At 38.7% G+C, this 20,196-nt stretch overlaps 1 non-coding gene across 1 annotated transcript; it reads left to right on the top strand.

The window, feature by feature from the left end:
- Positions 1-19,773: 19,773 nt before the first annotated feature.
- LOC143654633 (U6 spliceosomal RNA) lies at positions 19,774-19,881 on the top strand. The gene has a single exon (XR_013161839.1). It is a non-coding gene; the product is annotated as a U6 spliceosomal RNA (small nuclear RNA).
- The last annotated feature ends 315 nt before the right edge of the window (positions 19,882-20,196 follow it).

Here is a 20,196-nt window from a genome sequence, read left to right as displayed (position 1 = left end):
TTTGGTCTGGCAGGACTAGGGCAACTCACCTCTGCTTACCCATATCTCATCCTAAAGCAGGTGTAGGTGCTCTTCATGGTGATGGCCAAGACCCAAGGAAACAAGCCCAAATGCACAAGTGTGCTTCAAGGAAAAGAAAGCAGGCAGAACTGAAGCAAGTATATATGCTTCAGTATAAATATTTCCGTATAGAGGGGTGTGTGTGTGTATGTATGTACATATGTGCATGTGTGTGTGTACAGGCATAGGTGAGTATACGCACGTGTGTACATAGGTGTGTAAACACAGTCTATCTGCACTGTGGCACATTTGTCTTACACACAAAATAAAACTTAAAAATAACCACAGAAATATTGCCCCTCTTACACAAAAATAATTTCTTATCATCAAATGCATTATTATTCATGTTTCCCCAATTGCCAGTTGGTTTGTTTGAATCAACATTCAAATACGGTTTGTACATCACAATTGATCGATAAGACTCTACCAATATCTTTTCATGGTATAATTTTCTCTTTTTTATCTCTCTCTCACTTTTCTTTGTTGAAGATATTGGATCATTTGTCTTATAGAATTTTGTACAATCTGAAATGTGTTGATTGTTTCCTTGTGGAATCATTTAATGTGCTGCATTTATTCTCTCTATTTCTTATGAATTGGTAGTTAGATTAAAAGTCTTGACTGGCTTCGGGGTCAATATTTTGACTCATATCATAGCGGTGTTGGATATTTCCATTAGGATGTAGATAATTTCTGCTTTTCTCTCTCTCTATGCCTTTAACCAATATTGGTGATCTCTGCATAAATCCATTTTTCACATTACGGCCTGAAAATTGTTACAATTCTACCTCTATGAATTCTTTATATTTTAATTAAAATAACTCTAAAAGAAAAATATTCATTTTTGGTTATCCTGGTATAGTTTATTAAAAACTACAAGATAAAGTTTATTTCTTGTTTTCAAAACAATTAGGTGGATTCCTTGATCTTCTAAGATGACTCTTCATTGCCAAAGTGAATTAATGGTTCAATCTTGGAAGTCTCAGTGTTACTCTTACCGTCCTTTTCCCCCGCTTCCTAATGAATACCCACTAACTTGTACTGAGCCAGTAAAATGTTTTGAAGTTCCCACATATGAGTGCCCAATTTTGGAGCCGCATGAACTCATGTGAAAAGAAGAGTCCAGGTATTTTTAAATAAATTTTGAAATTTTGAAATACTGTTAGATTTGTGGAAAAGTTGCAGAGAATTTCTGCCTATTCGTCACCCAGTTTCCCTGTTGTTCACATCATACACAGCCATGATGCTATTGTCAAAACTGAGACACCAATGTTAATTCATTACTGTGAGCCAGACTGCAAGACTTCATTCAGATTCCACTACTTTTCTCTCTAGTGCCCTTATTTTAGTCCAGAATCTAGTCGAGCACACCACCTTCCCTTATTCATCGTGTCTCTTTCTTTTCCCCTGGACTGGGACAGGTTCTCAGACATTCCTTGTTTTTCATGACCTTGACAGTTTTGAAGAACACCAGTCACATCTTTGTAGAATGCCCCTCAGTTTGGATCTTCAGATGCTTTTTAGCTCATGGTTCAATGGAGGTTAGAGGCTTGTGGGAAAATACCACATAGGTCTTGCCATCATGTCAAAGCGGGGGTACAGGCTGTAGGTATGACATCACTAGTGATGTGAACTTTGTGCACGTGGCTAAGATAGTGCTTTCCTGATTTCTCCACTAGTAAGTTACCTTTTGCTCCTTTCAGTTCTCTATGCAATGGACTCTGCTTACTAAGTCCAGCCCATACTCAAGGGTGGGCAGGAATTAAGCTCTATCTCCTATAGGAATTATCTGCATAATTAATAATTCCTCTGTAGGGAGTATTTACCTCTTCTCCCCATTTCTTTATTTATTGAAAAATTATTACTTATTGAATCACTTATATCCGTATGTACTTGGGGATATTCATTTTCCTTTTTAGGTTAAAATAGAATACTACGTTATTTACTTTGCTGCTCAAATTGTCCCACCTTTGGCCATTGGAAACTTCAGGATCGACTCTTCTGCACTATTGTCACGCCCTTATCCTTTTGTTCTTTGAGTCCTCCCTTCCTTCCTGGCACTACAAGATATTCCAGTCTCATGGTGCATTTAAACTACCCCCACCCTAGGATCAGCCAATTTTCAAAAGAAGCCCTGATTCATTTTACAGGAGAATGATATCTAGAAACCAAGATATGGGTACTGGGAGAGCTCATGGATCTTTAGCCTAGTTGATATGTTTCAATCAATACATCGTTCAATCAATACATCGTCGTTCTTGATGCTCATATTGTCCCTTTGGCGATTTGGACTGTCATCAAGATAGTTTCTGAATTCCTTTAACACCACCCCAATTGCCTTTGAGAGGTCCTTTGTTTACTTGGCTCATCCTGTCTATTTTTGCCCCAGGCTAGGATAGCCTTGTCAACAGATCCAGTTTGGAGAGGTGGGCTTCTGGGCACTAGCAGTGTGCATTGCTCCCAGACTGATCCTTGTTAAGAGAACTTTTCAGTGTACAGAACCTTTCAACACACAGAAATATATAAGGTGTGTTTCAACATAAGGTATGTCATAAATTCACATTGATAACATCCACTTAAACTATCAAACTATAAAGTTTAAAAAATGTTCTATCTTTAAATAATTATAGATTCACAGGAAGTCACAATAAAAAGCACAAGCAGGTCCAAAATACCCTTCACTAAGCATCCCCTAATGGTAACATTTTGCATAGATAAAGTTCCTTATTACAACTGGGAAATTGACATTGGTATAATCTGCAAAGATTATTCCTATATCCCCAGTTTTACAGATATTTATTCATATGTGTGCATTTATAATTTAAGCTCTTTTACCCCATTTATAAATTCATGTAACCACCATCGCAATCAAGATACAGAATTATTCCATCACTATAGGACTCCCTTGTGCTACCCATTTTATAGCCATACTCATCCTTCCACCCTTTCAATCCCTGATGCTTCATAATCCCAGTCTATTCTCCAACCCTATGAAGTTTTTAGAAATTTTATATAAGAATAAACTCATATAGTATGTCACCATTGGTTTTTCTCATTAAGCATGATTCTGTGGAGCTCCATCCAAACGGTCGAGTGCTGTTGGTAAGGGTAGACAAGATCTCCTTGTCTCCTTGCTGCCGCTCCTTGGGGATGGAGGGTGGACTTCCCTGCACAGTCTCAGCTGAGACCACTGGGTGGGGGCTGGGTATGGTGCTCCCCACCCAGACTGCACCTGCAGTGACTTCTCTGGCAGAGTGAGCTGGGTGGCAGGCAGGGGATAATGTTCCCCTCTGGTCTTTGTGGGTGGCACAAGTTCACTTGCGGTGCCTGGACACGGCGTTGCAGTGGGTCTCTCCATGGGGTCTCTTCTGACCACTTATTTCTCTGTCCTGGACCAGAGAAAGCAAGATTTTCTTGATGAATTCTCCATCTACATCTGTTGGTAGTTCTTGTTTGTAGGAATATCCTGTGCCCAGATGGGATAAATGGCAGATCAAAAGACAAACAAGAAAACAAGGAAAAAAAAGAAAACAAGAACTCACCACCTTCTGATTCTTCAAGTCCTTAGGTCCTAGACTTCCCGCCTTCCTTTTTTCCACTTTACAGAGTCCGTTTTTTCATTATATATGAATTATTCACAGACATTTTTTAGTTGTGTTTAATTGTTTTTTAGCCATAATATCTGGGATTGCATACTAAAGATTATTTACTTAACCTCACTGCTGTTACATTTGCATCTTTCTACTCTCATATAAAATTGCCAGGTCCCAGCAACACCACCAAGGTTATTTCTTTGTTTTATCCTGCAACACACAAAAACAATAGTCCCAGAATAACATCACCAAAACTACTTCTAACAATAGATCAGTGAAAACTTTAACTTTTTTTTACTTTTAAAATATTTCTTTTCAGGGCAGTTATGCCACAAGTCATTATAGTTAGGTATATTTGTTTCAATGAGCTTCTGTTTCTTACAGATATTATATTTTAAATTTCATTGCTTTAAAATTATGTAAAAGATTTTTAAATTCAAATCAACCAAAAATATATACTGAAAGAAGTTTAATTTCTATCCTTGTTCCTCCCATCCTGTGTCTTCCCCCTTTATATGTAATCATTTTTTTTCTGTTGTTTTGTTTTTGTTCCTGTTTTTTATTATTAAACTTTTAATTTAAGATAATTTTAGGTGCACATTAGTTGTAAGAAATAACACAGAGAAATTCCGTGGATGCTTTACCCAGTTCTGCTTGATTGTATTATCTTTCAAATCAGCATTGGGATACAACACAGTACAAGTTATACATATTGTACTGTATTATACGATACAGTAAGTAATGAGGATATTGAAATTGATACAGTCAAGATACAGAACATTTTGTATCTTTACTAGCCACACCCACTTTCCTCTCACCTCCAGTTCTTCAACCCCAGAAAGCCACACATGTTTTCTCCATTTGTATAATTTTATTTCAAGAATGCTGCTTAAATGGACTCATATAGTATGCAACTGTTTGAGATTGCCTTTTTTCTTTCAGCATAATTCCGTTGAGATTCATCTAAGTGTTTAGGTGTATCAGAAGCACATTCCTTTTTATCACTGAGTAGTATTTCACAATGTATGTGTACAACAGCTGATTTAACTATTAACCTTTTACAGGGCATCTGAACTGTTTCAGGCTTTGGGTCACTCCAAATAAAGCTGCTATGAACATTTGTACACAGGTGTTTGCTTGAAAATAAGTTCTCATTTCTCTGGGTTAAATGCCCAAGAGTTCAATTTCTGGGACATATGGTAGTTGCATTAGTTGCATGTTTAGTCTTATAAGAAGCTACCAAACTATTTTCCAAAATGACTGTACATTTTACCTCCCCTCTAGCAATGTACGAGAGAAACAATCTCTTCTGCATCTTTACCCGCAGTTGGTGTTGTCACTACCTTTTATTTTAGCCACTCTGATTGGGGTTGTTCTAGTTTGCTAGCTGCTGGAATGCAACACACCAGAGATGGATTACCTTTCAATAAAAGGGGATTTATTTAGTTAAGATATAGTTCTTCAGAGGAAAGGCAGCTAACATTCATCTGAGGTTCTTTCTTATGTGGGAAGGCACAGGATGGTCTCTGCTGGCCTTCTCTCAGGCCCCTGGGTTCCAACAACTTTTCCCCGGGCAATTTCCTTCTGCATCTCCAAAAGCCTGGGCTGAGCTGCAAGTGCTGAGATGGAGGTATGCTGAGCTGCTTGGGCTGTGCTACATTGCGCTCTCTCATTTAAGCACCAGCCAATGAAATCAAACATCATTCACTGCAGTGGGCATGCCTCCTAGCTGACTGCAGATGTAATGAGTAACAGATGAGGTTCATGTACCATTGGTTCATGTCCACAGCAACAGAACTAGACACCTTCACCTGGCCAAGCTGACAACTGAATCTAACTACCACAGGGGTGTAGTGGTATCTCATTATGATTTAATTTGTATATATCTGTTGGCTAATGATGTAGAATAGTTTTTCATTCACTTCTTTTTCATGTGAATATATTCTCTGTTGAAATAACTGTACATGTCTTTTTAGACATTTCTTATTAGATTTTTTTTCTTTTTTGCTGGTTGAGTTTTGAGAATATATATTATTCCATTGTCAGATATATGGTTTGCAAATGTTTCTCCCAGCTGTGGATTATCTTTTCATTCCTTAATAGGGTCTTTTCAGAGCAAAAGTTTTTTATTTTCATGAAATCCAATTTATAAGTTTTTCCTTTCAAGGCTTGTACTTTTGGGGTACATGCATCTTTGCTTAGTTCTATATGCTGAAAGCTCTCTCTTGTTTCACTTTTTCCTGAAAATTTTATAGTTTGATGTTTTCCATTTAAGTCTCTGATCCATTTTGGATTAATTTTATATGAGGTATGAAACTTAGGGTCAAGGTTTATTTTGCCTTGTCTAAGGATGGCCGCTTGCTCCAGCACCACTTGTTGAAAGCCTCTTTCTTCCGTTGTACCTTCATCACAGATCAGTTGAGTTTATTTTTGCAGGTCTATTTCTAGGTTCTCTCTTCTGTTTCATTGACCTAAGTATCTGTCTGTCCACCACTATCACAAAGTTTTAATTACTGTAGCTATATAATAAAAGACTCGAAATCAGGTATAGAGATTCCTGCCATTTTGTTTTTTTCAAAATTGTTTTAACTGTTTCAATTCCTTTCCCTTTCCATATAATTTAAGAATACTTGTTTATGTCTACAAAGTTCTTATGATTCTGATAGGAATTCTGTTAAATCTGTGTATTAATTTAGGAAGAATGGACATATTGACTACATTGCATTTTCCCACCCACGAACATAAAATACCCCCCTTTCCTAGATATTTGATTTCTTTCATCAGGGTTTTGAGGTATTCAGCATATATATCCTGTACATGTTTTACTGGGTATATACCTAAGTATTTAAGTATTTTTGAGAAATCATAATTGTTATTGTGTTTTAAATTTCAATTTCCCCAAGTTAATTGCTAATGTATAGAAATGCTACTGGTTTGTATGTTTATCTGTTCTGCAAACTTGCTGACTTCACATATTAGTTTTAGCACTTACTTTTTGCCCTCTGAAAATAGGAACAGTTTTATATTTTCCTTTCTGATCTTTATGCCGTTTATTTTATTTACTTGACTTATTGCACTGACTCAAACTTCTAGCACTCTGTTAAATAATATGATGAAATTGATCATCTTTACCTTGATCCAAATCTTAGGGGTAAAATATTCCATTTCCACCTTTAAATGTGATTCTAGCTGCAGGTTTTCCCTAGATTCTCTTTATCAAGTTGCGATGTACTCCTGTATTCCTATTTTTCTGAAAGATTTTACCTAAATGAGTGTCCTATATTTTCAAATGATGTTTTACATTTATTCATAAGGTTGTGCAACTTTTCTTTAGCTTGTTGCTATAGTGCATTTCATTGATTGATTTTCAGATATCAAAAATCCTGCATCCCTGAGCTAAACCTCATTTGGTCATAGTGTACAATTATTCTTATATATTGTTAATTGTATATGATAATATTATGTTAAGGGTTTTGCATCTAATCATGAGAGATTTGGGTCTGTATTTTTCTTTCCTTATACTGTCTTTGACTGATTTTTGTATCTAGGTGATGCTAGCTTCATAAAACGGATTGAGATTTATTCCTTCCTCTTCTATTTTCTGGAACAAATTGGGTGAAACTGATGTTCTTTGAACATTTGGTATAATTCTCCAGTGAAACTATATGGTCTGGAGATTTCTTTTATGGGGCAGTTTTAACTATAAATTCAAATTCTTTATTAGTTATAGGGTTATTCAAATATCTACTTCACATTAGGTGAGCTGAGGTAGTTTGTCTTTTTTTGAGGAATTGGTCAAGTTCATCATTTTCAAGTTTATGTGTCTTGAGTTGTTCACAGCAGTAGTATTCTTTTGTTGTGTGCAGGATCTGCAGTGACATTCCCTGATTAGGTTGTTAATTTGTTTCCTCTCTTTTTTTCTTTGTATTACTAGAAGTTAGAGCACCTAACTCTTTGTTTCATTGATTTTTCTTTTTTACTTTGTTTTCTATTTCTATGTATTTTTATCCTTACCTTTATTATTATTTTTCTTTTTACTTGCTTTGGATTTATTTTGCTCTTCTTTTTCTAGGTCCTTGACTTGGAAGCTTAGACTATGGACGTGAGACTTTTTCTCTTCTCAAAAGTATGCATTTAGTGCTATATATTTCCGTCATAGCCCCGCTTTGACTTTAACTCAAAATTTTTGATACCTTCTATTTTCATTCAATTCAATATATTTTATTTCCCTTGAGAATTCCTCCTTGGCCCTTGCATTATTTAGAAGTGTGTACTTCAATGTCCAAATATTTGGGGATTTGCCTGTTATCTTCTAACAGTGATTTCTGGTTTGACTCTATCATCAAATTTAAAATACAGTTATTTGTATTTGATAGTTGTTTTATGGCACAGGTTATGGTATATGTTCTGTGGTCCCTTGAGAAGAGTTTCCATTCCATTTTCGTTGGGTGGAGACTTCTATATATGCTGAATAAATCCTGTTGATTGATGGCATTGCAAAGTTCTTCTAAATCCCTGCTAATTTTCTATCTTGCTGTTCTATCAATTGCTTAACAGATGATGTTGAAGACTTCAACAATACTTACAAATTTTTATATGCCTGTTTCAGTTCTGTCATTTTTTCTTCTCATATTTTGCAGCTATGTTGATGGTTCATATCTTTTGGGATTGCTATGCTCTGGATGAATTGACCCTTTATCATTATATAACGCCCTTTCAGTCTGTAGTACTTTTCCTTGTCCTGAACTTTACTTTATCTGGTATTTACATAGTTGCTCTACTTTCTCTTGATTAATATTTGCAGGATATATTTTCCCATCCTTTTACTGTCAATCTGTCTAAATCATATTCTGAATGAGTTTCTTGTGAACAGCATATAGTTAAGTCATGCATTTTAATCCATTCTGCCAATCTCTATCTATTGGTGTACTCATACCATTTTCATTTAATGCAATTATTGATGTATTAGGGCTTAAATCTGCTATTCTGTTTCTCTTTGTTTCATTTCCAATTTATTTTTCTTTCTTTACCATGGGTTACATTAACATTTTTTAATTCAATTTTGATTTGCTATAGTATTTGTAAGTGTGTATCTTTATATATCTTTTTAAGTGCCTGCTTTAGGTATTACATTTTATATAAATGAATTAACATAATTTACTGGTGTCATATTTAGCCAGTCAAGTGAAGCATAGAAAAAATACCTCCTTTTATATTCCTTTACTTTCCTATTTATCATTTAATTATGTTAAATATTTCCTCTATATACATTTAGAATGAACCAATGTTATAATTTTTGCATCAACCATCAGCTCAAAAGAAGGAAAATCTATTCTCGTCTTTACTCATATTTTTCCTTACCCTGTTCTTCCTTCCTGATCTTTTGAGGTTCACTGTTTCCTTTTTAATAGAGAACTTCCTTTAACAATTCTTTTAAGATAGGTCTGCTGCTGATAAATTCTATTAGTTTTACCTTATCTAAGAGTGTCTTGACTGTTCCTTATTTCTAAGGGTATTTTCCTTGGCTATAGCATTAGGTGTTGATGGTTCTTTTCTCTCAGCCTCTGAAAACTGTTGTCACTTTCTTTCTTGCCTCTGTGATTTCTGATGAGCAATTCATTGTCACTCAATTTATTTTCCTTGTAGAGGTATGAGTTTTCTCCTGTTGCTTTCAAGATATTTTCTTTGTCTTTAGTTTTCAGACCTTTTGTCCATTTGTCTTAAGCATGTCCATTAATGCTTGTTGAAGGCTTTTTATGATGGCTGCTTTAAAAATCTTTTTCAGATAAGTCTAACATCTCTGTCATCTCAGTGTTGGCGTCTTCTAATTGTTTTTTTTTTTTTTCATTTCATCTGAGTCCTTCATTCATTGTATGATGAATAATTTTTTAAAGCTGTTTTATTGAAATACAATCACATACATGCATCCAATCCAAAACATACCATTGCTGTCTTTTAGTATAATCACTGAGTTGTGCATTCATCCCCACAATAAATTTAGAACATTTTCATTACTCCAAAAATGAAAAAAAAAAATACCACTTGTTAGTCACCTCTCACTCTCTCTATCCTTCCCCAGGATACAATTTTTAAAAATTATTTATGTTTACATTTTATACAAATGAAATAATAGCATATCAAGTACTCCATGTCTGGTTTATATCATTTAACATAATTTATTTTTTATTATTATTTTTTTCACGGGCAGACACCGGGAATCGAACCCGGGTCTCCGCATGTGAGATTCTGTCTGCTGAGCCACCGTGGCCTGCCCTTGTTTAGCATAATGTTTTTAATTGTTATTTTAAAATGTTATTTAGAGAAGCTGTAGGTTTATATGAAAGTCATGTGAAAACGACAATGTTCCCAGATGTCTCCCTGTTGTTGACAGTTTCCATTGGCCTTTGTTACAACTGGTGAAAGAGTATTAAAATATCAGTTACCACAGTCCATTGTTTGCATTAGATGTATTTTTCCCATATACCACCCTATTATTAACACCTTGTAACAGTAACATACATTTGTTATAATTCATGAAAGAGCATTCTTACATCTGTCCCATTAACCACAGTCATCGTCCACAACAAGTCTCACGGTCATACCATCCCCTGTTTTATCCTCTAACTTTTCTTCTAGTAACATATGCGACCCCAAACTTCCCTTTTCAACCATATTCACACACATAATTCAGTACTGTTTATGACATTCATAGTTATGTGCTCCCATTCCCACTATCCATTTCCCACCATTTACAATCAACCTACATAGGAATTCTTTACCAACTAGGCATTGTCTCCCCATCCTCTATCTCCATTCTATTTCCTGGTAACTTAGATTCTAGGTTCTAACTCTGTGAGTTTGCTCCTTATAATTAGTTCAAGTCAGTGAGATCATACACTATTTGTCCTATTGTGTCTTCCTTATTTCACTTAGCATAATCTGTTCACAATTCATCCATGTTGTCTCATAAACTAGAACATCATTTTTTTAGCTTATTTTTTTATTAAAAACACTTCTTTTTTTAATTGGAGAAGTTGTGGGTTTACCACACAATCATGCATAAAATACAGGATTCCCATTCACCACCTCATCGCCAACTCTTGCATTGATATGGGAAATTTGTTACAATTGATGATAACACTTTTTTTTTTAATTCTACTATTTTATAATGGTAATTGTATCTGTGACAATCGATGAAAGATTATTAAAGTAGCACTATAACTATTGTCCATAATTTAGGTAGGGGACTTTTCCTCCATATTCCTGACCTATTATTGTTATTTTTTTCATGTATATCTTTTTTAGTTATCTACCTATACATTGGATAAAGGGAGGCTCAGTCACAGAGTTTTACAATTACATGGTAGTATAATAAAAACTATATAGTTGAACAGTCATTATCAAGGATCAAGTTTATTGGATTATAGTTCAACAATTGCAGGTATTTCCTTTGGGTTATTCTACTACTCTAGGCACTTAAATAGCTATATAATGAGTTAGTAATCATAATCATGTGTTAAATCCTAATTTTCCACTTATAACTCCTCCCTCTCATTTGATTATTCTCTCAATCTTCAGGGACATCTGGAAATTGACCATTTTGATTTCTTCTTGCTGGGAAAGGGTGTTGGCCTTATGGGGTAGAGGAATGAACCTGGTTGAGGTTCTTGGAGAGACTCTTACCTCTGGTTTTCAGGGATTATTTGGCATAAGAACAATCTGGAGGCCTTAAATTGGCATACTGTGGCAATTTGCAATATCTGGCTGAAGCTTGCTTAACAGTAAGCTCTAGAAAGCTTCCAGCTTTTTTGATGGAAGAAAGTTGATTGTGCTCCTACAACCAACCCTCCTTTGTGAGGGAGGTTTAGAGAATCTCGGGCTAGTTCTGGGTTTGGCCTTAATGAGTCAGCCTCAGTTTCTCCTATGGAGATGATAAGGCACACTATACAAGGCTATTGGAGCTCCCAGTGCTGAGATGGACTATAGGAAACTAAATGGAAACAGGCTGTGGAGACCCTTCCTGGAGGAGGCAGGTGGGAAAGAGAGATGTTACTACCCCTCATGTGGGTAGGCAGCAAGGATGGAGAGCAGCACGGCAGCCCAGGGACTGAGGTGAGGACAGGCGAATTCAGAGCAGCACCTGGGTCTGAGGCCTCTGCTTGGGATTTTCTCCCGGGAAGGAGCTCTTGCCTTGAAGGCACCTCCTGAGAATCTGGCCCTAGGCTTTCCCCACCCCACAAGGCCACTGTGAGGATGAGATTAAGTCGTGGAAGATTAATGGATCCGAGAGCTGGAAGGAAGGATCTTGAAGAATTTTCTAACCACTCCTCTCCCTCTGTGCCCTCCTTTCCAGGGCCTGCAGCTCTCCCCTCCTTGCCCATTTTCCACTTAGTCCCTGTAAGGAAATGGAATTTGCTGCCTTTCAAAACAGCCACTAGAAAACCACTGTGTGCACCAGGAACCTGAGCTAATCTTACCTCCTTCTGGATGTGCCTTTGGATGCCACTATGAAGTCATGTGGGCCCTTCAGAATATCAAAGGAAGTTATTTTAGGAGTGCCCTTATCAAAGGTTCATTAAGTCTAATATCACCTGTATTGATATTCATGTGAGACACCTACCAGTGACAGTCCAATGTGGCAATGGGCAAGGACAGGCCCGTCCCTTGGGGGGTTCACACATCTCAGGGAACACTGACATGCACACAACTAATTATAAGAATAAAGAGACTTAATGAAATATGCCAGACACAAAAATGTGGATATTGTATGATCTCACTTATACAAAATGCTTAGAATAAGCAAATTTATAGAGACAGAAAGTAGACTACAGGCTGCCAGGGGTGGGAACTGGGGAGAGGGTGTTATTGCTTAATGTGTGCGAAGCTTCTCTTTGGGATGATGAAAATGTCGGGGTCATGGATGTTGGCAAGGGCAGCACAATATTGTGAAAGTAATTAATTCCACTGAATTGTATACTTGAAAGTGGTTAAAATGGGGAATTTAGGGTTATATATATTTTACTAAAATGGAAGCTAAATAATAAATGAACAAATAAAAAATAAATCACTAGCACAGGACTTTAACATGGGCAAAGTTGGGAGGGTTGAAAGGGTTTGCTGTGATGGGGGAGCATGAGCAATTCCACATGGCCAGAATATAGGGTATGTGGACTGATGTCAGAATATCAGAACTGAAAGCTGTGTTTAGTCTAGACCTGCCTCTTACAGAGGAGGGAGGTCTGAGGCATAGAGAGGGTGAGCACATTGCCCAGCATCACATCAGTAGATGGAACGATCAGAACCCAAGTCCTTTCCAGCTGACCCCCACAGCACTCTTCCCCATGCTAACGCTTCTGCTGAGACAAGTCCTGTCTACTGGATCTTCTCAAGTTCCTGGAGGGAGGGCTTGAGTCTTGCATATCTTTACATAAAATCCATGCACAGGATGACAATTATTCCTCACAATTTGAGGGAGTTGATATGTGGTCTTTGCATTCCGTGTAGTATATGCTAAGAGTAGCTGAAAAAGAAGGCAAAGAGGTGAAGATGCTCAAGTCCAGCCAATTGGTGGGTACTGGAGCTAAGATTCAACCTCAAGTGGACTGATGCCAGAACCAGCCAAGGGGTCATCCATAGATGCTCCTTCTTCTTCATACCCACACTCCATCATGACCAAGTTCTGTGCATTCCAGCCCCTAATTAGCTCCTCACGACGTTTTCTCCTCCACCCTCTGTACTGGTGCTGCTTCAGTTCATCCCAGGTCAGAGTGATTGACTTATCTCTAACATCCAGAATGTTGGACCAGATTTTGAGGGGCCTGTATGCAAAGCTAGAGGATGGCCTTTTGCATGTGGGTGATGGGAAGATGAGATTTTTAGAAGCATTAAGCTGTGAGCAATATTGAGGAAGGACCCATTGAGAGAGAGAGAGAACAGTGGTTGAAAGTCCTTCTGTCAGCAGAAATAAAAGATGATAAACATTGGCTCAAGGTGTACTCAGCTATCTAATACCTAGAGAAGATTAGTCTGTGATATCCCCTTCTTCCATACGACAAATTTATTTTTAGTACCAATCAAGTGATCATAGGAGACAATAATTGCTTTCTTGATCTATTCTTTAGTTTTGAAACAATAATTTAAAATAAAATTTTAATTTTAAATATATTTTGCAAATTCAACAGAAAATTTTACAAATAAACTAAAATTTACACTACCGAACAATAATAATAAACTGTGTTCTCCCTACTCTGTTTCAGTGATTTAAACTTGAAGCACGTATTAAGAAAAGGGTAGCAGAAATGAAGTAATTCCTTTCTACTTCTCCAAGTTTAAACTCATCTTGCATTTTTTAATCTATCATTTAAATTCAGGAATATACACTCCCAGAAGCTTAAGGACACAGATTGCTCCTGAAGCAAGCTGAAATGATTTTTTGGGTCATTGCAAACTTGAACGAATTGGCTTGGCTGAGTCTAGCTGGATGTGGTATTTGGAAAATATCAGAAAATATCAGAAAATATGACATTCTTCTAAGCCATTCCAGTGGGTGCAAGCATGCTACAGGTGAGACCTTCTGTATCAGTTATTTCAATTGAGAGGTGACCCATCTCATTTTATCCTCTTATAATGGAGGATGAAAGAAAAAAAAAAACCCAAAGAAGTTTAGTGAGAAGGACACAAACAAGCTAAGAGAGATGCGAGCTAAAAGAGAGCATATGCATAAAACAGAGAGGAAGCCACTAAAGTCTAAAGTTGAAAGCAACGACACCTGGGAGAGAAGGACCAGCAGACACCGCAATGTGCCTTGCTGTTTGACAGAGGGGCCCAAACTTGCCAGTAACTGGTGTTCAGAGTTCAGGTATCATCCTGTTGATGCCTTACTTTGAACATTTTCATGGCCTTAGAACTGTATTGTAAGTTAACTTGTAAGTTAATAAGTTTCCATTGTAAAAAGTCAACCCATTTCTGGTGTATTGCCTCTTGTCAGCTTTACCCAGCTGAAACGCTGGGTCAGAGGCCAACTGTATGACCAGAAACTTCCAAATCAAATATCCATATGTAAGGAAGTGGTTATTAAAACACATGTAGGGTGCACGGGTGGTTCAGAGGCAGAATGCTCTCCTTCCATGCGGGAGACCCGGGTTCGATTCCCAGGCCATGCACTCCCCAAGAAAAACAAAACATATGTAATAAAAGTGCAACTTTGACGTTTATAAATATATTATTAAAATCAACCCTGATGGCAACAACTGTTTAGAACTTTGACTAATAAGAGATTCTGGGGGGCAGGGGTGTTTTACCACTGACATCCATAGCTAATGTATGGTACTACTGAAAAACAGTCTGACTTTGCAATGGTTTTATTATTGATTTTAAGCCTATATGCCCCCTGTTACCTGCATCTAAGGCAGACCTCTTCTGCCAGCTGCCCTCGGACCCCATAGGATGGATGACGGCAGTAGCGGTGCAGGGCAGGAGAACAGGATGGCTTGAGGAGCTGTTTAGGGGCTAGAATGTACAGGACTCGGTCACGACCAAGTGTGGGCATGAGGAAGAGGGAAGAGCAGAAGCCTCACACTCGCGGCTGACCTCTTGCTGATCACTGTTCCAGATGTTTCCCCTGCCTCAAGGAGAGCTGAAAGCTTTCTGCAGACCAGCAGATGTGGGAAGGCAGGCCATGCAGAAGATGCACGAAGGTGAAGAATCCAGGGTTCCTGGGGAGGGCAGGGCTGCTGAGCGTGAGACCTGCTGTGTCCCACGAGGCTCTGTCTGGTGGAGGAGAAGCAGGAGCTTACCTGAAGACTCTGGGAGTCAGGTATGACTAGCCTAAAGTGATAAGGTGAGCAAAAAAAGACCAAGAGTGAGATTCAAGGCCTCTGGGAGCCGGCTGAATGCCGTGTGTTCATGTTTTTTCTCCACCCTATCCAATTTCCAATTCTTATATCCCAAACTCTGCTAGTTATAAACATCAGAAGACAAATTATGTGGAACTCAGACATCCCCCCCTAGGGTAAAACTTGCTGATACTTTATCTTCAAAGAGAAGGCCCTAAAGCATCATTCAAGAGAATCCTCTTCATCAAGAGATTTGGAATACTTCCGACTGCAAGAAGGCTGCCCTTCTCCCAGAAGAAAGCGTGGGGAGTTCCCAACCCCATCGTTTTCTGCCATTGAAATGTTAGCCCAGTCTATGCAGTCTGCCAACCCCGCCCCCTGGACCTCTGGCCTAGAGGACGCACCTGCAAATGTGGGATGAATACGAATACAGTGCTTTCCTCTTGAAAGGACTCCCTGGCCAGTTGGCTGGGGGTGGGTGCTGTCCATGTGCAGCCCAAACCAAGTGTCCTGGCCCCCTCTCTTGCGAGAAGGCAATACAGAAGGTTAGAGTAGACAATGGAGCCGCCCCTGGGAGATAGAGAGCAGTGGGTGGCTGTGGGAAACCCAACTCCACGTGAACACAGGGGAGAGGAGGGAGGGTTTGCATGTCCACATCTCCTGGCCAAGTCAAAGAAGCCCTGGGCCTGGAACCACTCCAGATCAATGAAACCAGGGTCTCTGGAAGTAGGGTCCAGGAATAGGAATTTTCTTTTTAACAAATAAATCCCGTAAGTGATTTCAATGTTGCAGCTGGTGCTACACGGTATGCTCAGGTGGGATTCTTATGAAACGTATAGGTGTCCGAAAACCTGGGTTTGGTTCTGCGGGAACTTGCATGCCTAAGATCCTTCAGTGGCCTCTCACTGTTTTAATAGTTAAATTCCAACTTTTCCCCAGGCCTACGGCCCACCAGGCTCTGAGCGATGGACTCCTCTCTTCTCTGGGCTCACCATGTTTCCTGCCTCTTTCCGACACTCACAAGAGGGCCTGGGTGGTTTCCCCCCAATCATGCGAGCCTCACCATGTGCTCCCTGTCGGGTGGTAGTCCTCCACCCTCCGTCCTCCAACTACACTGCCTGCACACTTGCCTGCTCATTCCCTTTGCGGCAATTACCACAATCCTGTGTCATCCTGTTTATTTATCTGTTAGCCTGTTTATTGTTGGTTTCCAGATTCTATAATCTAGGCTGCACTAAGGCCAAGACCTTGTCTGTCTCCTCCCGCTCCTCTTAGCAGAATGCATGTCAAAGACATTCTATAAATATTTGCCTTAGGACAGAACTGACAGCCCCCTACTCTACAAAACTCCCACCCTCTTCTTTTCCACAGAGAAGAAAGAAGCAGGAACTCATTCAACTTCTCATCCCCACCTTGTAAATAGTGGCTACCTTCTCCCTTTCGGACCTGTCAGTGAAACATGACCCTCCTATTCGAGGTCAACCCACCCAGGATTTCATCCTTATTTCCTGCCCATTTCTTAAGGTAGTAGTAGCCACTTCAGAACGCTGTTAAAACACAGATTGCTGCCCTCTCCTAACGCTGCCCAAAATCTCTGATTCAATAGGTCTGGGGTGGGAAGCTGGAAATTTGCATTTCTGCTACGTTCCCAGGTGATGCTGACACTGCCGGTGCCTGCACCACATTTAAAAAACACAGTGAATCCCTGCCTTCCCTTTTCTTCACCTTCTCACCCTCTATTTACTATTGCTGTTTGCAGATAGCTATGTATAAGTTTTCCTCTTTTAAAGAAATAAAAATCAACCAACCTAAAGCAAGCAATTCTCTCTGAGCTCTATCATCTACCTTTCCTATCCCTTCATACTGAGCACTCAGGGCTGCTGGAGAGAACCCACCAGCCAGGCTTGCTGGCCCACTGAACTTCTGATCCCCAGGCTCAGTGGAGCCCTCCCTGTCCTTGCCACTGCAATTCATTGGCTACTGCTCTTGCCTGTTTTCTTTTGGGACAACTTAATGTTGTTAAAAGCCATGTTTTAATCCTGACCCAGTTATGTGGGGGCAGCTGTTTCTTTCAATCCTGATTCAATAATGTAGGGTGGGAACTTTTGATTAGATTATCTCCACGGAAATGTAGCATTCCCAATTGTGGGTGTGACCATTTGATTAGAGGGAGATGTGACTCCACCTATTCAGAGTGGGTCTTGATTAGTTCACGGGAGTACTTTAAAAGGGGAAACATTTTGAAGAAACCTCAGATGCAGAGGCAGACACGGATGTTTGAAAATGCAGATGCAGACGCAGACACTTGGAGAGAAGTTGCTTCAGAGCTGTCAGGAATGTTTGGGGATGCTTGGAGTGCTGACAGAAAAAGCAGATGCCTAGATAATGGGCAGAGCCCAGCAGACGTCACCATATGCCTTCCCATGAGACACTAAACAAGCCAGAACCCAGAGTTTGTGAGCTTCAGGAGCTAAGTGAAGACCCACAGATGCTTAGAGAGGAAACCATGGGCATCGGAAGCTGGAAGTAACAGAACCGGGAACAAGGACCAGCAGACACCAGCCACACGCCTTCCCAGCTGATAGAAGTGCTCCACATGCCATCAACCTCTATTGAGTGAAGCTAACCTCTTGTTGGTGCCTTAATCTGGACATTTTAATGGCCTTAGAATTGTCAACTTGCAACTTAATAAATTCCCTTTTTAAAAGCCATTCCATTTCTGGCATATTGCATTCTGTCAGCTTAAACTAATAACAACATCCTTGCCTCCTACTTACTGGAGAAAAGGGATGCCATGAGAATGCATCAACTGTCCTTCACAATCTTACCTACAAAGCCTCAGAAGCATTGTTTCTGTCTCTGTACCCAGTCTCTTCTTTTGCTTTCTGCTAGAATGGGGAATGGGTCTCTTCTCCTCTCAAAAAGTGGTTCTAGGTTCATCAGGTACAATCCCTGTACAATCATCCGTTTTTCTAAGGAGCCCTGATATCTTTTCATGGGAAATGGTATTTAGAAGCCACAGTCTAGGCACTGGAAGTGCTCAGTGGTACTGGATTGTAGCTGTTTCTAGGTTTTTTTAGTAGACCATTCCAGGAATTATTTATCTTTCTAAAAGGTCGTATACTTCCAACTCAAATACAAGGCTACAAGACTTCTATGTGCAATCAAACTCATTGATTGTACATCTTAAATGACACTAATATATTTATTCATCTGATCTACCCTATGATGCTCACAGAACAGCCTCAGAATAAAGGCACCAACATTATCAGAAGTAAAATTATTTTTCTAAAAATAGTTCAAGAATTTTTTTCTTTTTGCCCTTAAATTATAAGCCACTATAGATATACAGTCAGATAATTGTGTTTTAAAGTTCTCTTAAGTAGTTGTGGTTATGTCATCAATCATCAGCTGTATATATACATTTAGGGTAATCTGTTTCATTTTACTTTTGATATTAGGGAGTGTTTGCATTTAAATTTGTTTTATAACTCTTTAAAATATTTATAGACTTACAAACCTTTAAAATATGGTATGTTTAGAGCAATCACACTGTCTCCTCCACCCTATTTTCTCTCTCCCCCATAGTGACCATTTTAAAATAATTATGGTTTATAATTTCATTTTTTCATTAGTTCTGAACAAGTATGAATGTGTTTATATACATTTGCATGTGACTGGCTTTTCTTTTCATTTGACAATAAATACTGGAGATCATTCACAAAGCAATATTTAACATTATTTCTCATTCCCTTTTACAGCTGCAAAGCCTTCCATTATGTGAATGTATCATATTTATGCAACTGATCCCATATTGTTGGATATTTTAGGTTGTTTCAATTTTTTTCTATTACCAATGGTAATGCAATGCAGGTGTACAAATTGTGCACAAATTGTCACATGTGACCTAAAGACTCCCAGGAAGCAAGTGATACTTTTTACTTCTTGACCCCTTCAGTTGATGAGTATTTTGGGATTTACTACGTGTCAGGCTCTGTTTTGGGACTGGACATACAATTGTAGACAGATAGATTTGGTAGCTTTAGAATGGTGGTTTTCAAACTCGGCTCCACATTAGAATAATCTGGGGAGCTTTTTAATATTTCAGTGCCCAGGCCACCCCCCTAGACCATTTAAATCAGAAAAAAATCTGGATGGAAGACCGAGACATTAAAACCTTTAAAGCACTCCAGGTGGTTCCTATGTGTAGCCAAGTTGAAACTCATGGATCTGGAGCCCACAATCCGGAGAGAAAACAGATGAGTAAGATAAAATGGGACAATGCTGTGCTTGCTTCAGTAGTACATATACAAAAAATTGAAATGATACAGAGAAGATTAGCATGGCCCCTGTGAAAGGATGACATGCAAATTCATGAAACATTCAACGTTTTCATGGCTCCCAGGGTTTTGATCTTTTGCAGGTCATACATATCGTTACTGGTTATCATCAAGGAAGCAATATATGTTAAAGCTACGTGTATGGCATCTAATATTGAAGCTGTGTTTTTCATTACAAAAAGATGGGATAATGTTAATACAGGGTGCACTGATAGCATATGGTGGAATATCCAAGACAGACATTGTGGGAAGAAATGATGGCTAAGAAGAAATCTGAAGGATAATTAAGAGTCAAAGAGAAGAAAGTACGTGGTTAAGGAGTGGAAGGCAGGATTGATAGTTAAGGAAGAATGAGATTTCAAAGAGAAA

Source organism: Tamandua tetradactyla, chromosome 13 (genome assembly GCF_023851605.1).
Source record: "Tamandua tetradactyla isolate mTamTet1 chromosome 13, mTamTet1.pri, whole genome shotgun sequence".
In the NCBI taxonomy this organism is placed as follows: domain Eukaryota; kingdom Metazoa; phylum Chordata; class Mammalia; order Pilosa; family Myrmecophagidae; genus Tamandua; species Tamandua tetradactyla.
The sequence above is the reverse complement of the archived record's forward strand: the minus strand, read 5'-3'. Positions and strand labels throughout refer to the sequence as shown.